Below are 426 nucleotides of genomic sequence, written 5' to 3' on the forward strand. Positions count from 1 at the left end.
GTGGAAGCTGAGGCAATGGATGCTGTTTTCCTTCAACAGTGCGTCAGGATAAAATGTAAAATGAACCGGCTGATGAATTCATATCTGTATATGTCTGCTCAGAATAATATATAATCAGTTTAGGGTGTACAATCAAGGAAGGAGTCCTTTTCAAGAGGCTACTTACTCAGATACCGGTCGGCCTTGTGATTCATCACAGCAAAGGTCGCCGAGTAGAGCCGCCAGATCTGGACCGGCCTGACGCCGTTGGCCTTCGGGGTAGCCAGCTGAAACGGGAGATCAGGTCGACCGGCTGGAGAAGGACGAAAGATCTCGTTTTTTGAGCCGCTGTTGGCGCCAGCGCCGGCCCGGGGGAGGGGGGAAATTTGGATCCGCGGTATGGGGACAGGAAGGGGCCATAGGTGGAAGCGGAGGCGGGTAGGCAGG

At 53.8% G+C, this 426-nt stretch overlaps 1 pseudogene; it reads right to left on the minus strand.

Moving 5' to 3' along the window:
- Positions 1–91: 91 nt before the first annotated feature.
- On the minus strand, positions 92–205 carry LOC123179708 (uncharacterized; annotated as a pseudogene).
- Between the last annotated feature and the right edge of the window lie 221 nt (positions 206–426).

The sequence above is a fragment of the Triticum aestivum genome, unplaced genomic scaffold (genome assembly GCF_018294505.1).
Source record: "Triticum aestivum cultivar Chinese Spring unplaced genomic scaffold, IWGSC CS RefSeq v2.1 scaffold245598, whole genome shotgun sequence".
Lineage (NCBI taxonomy): Eukaryota > Viridiplantae > Streptophyta > Magnoliopsida > Poales > Poaceae > Triticum > Triticum aestivum.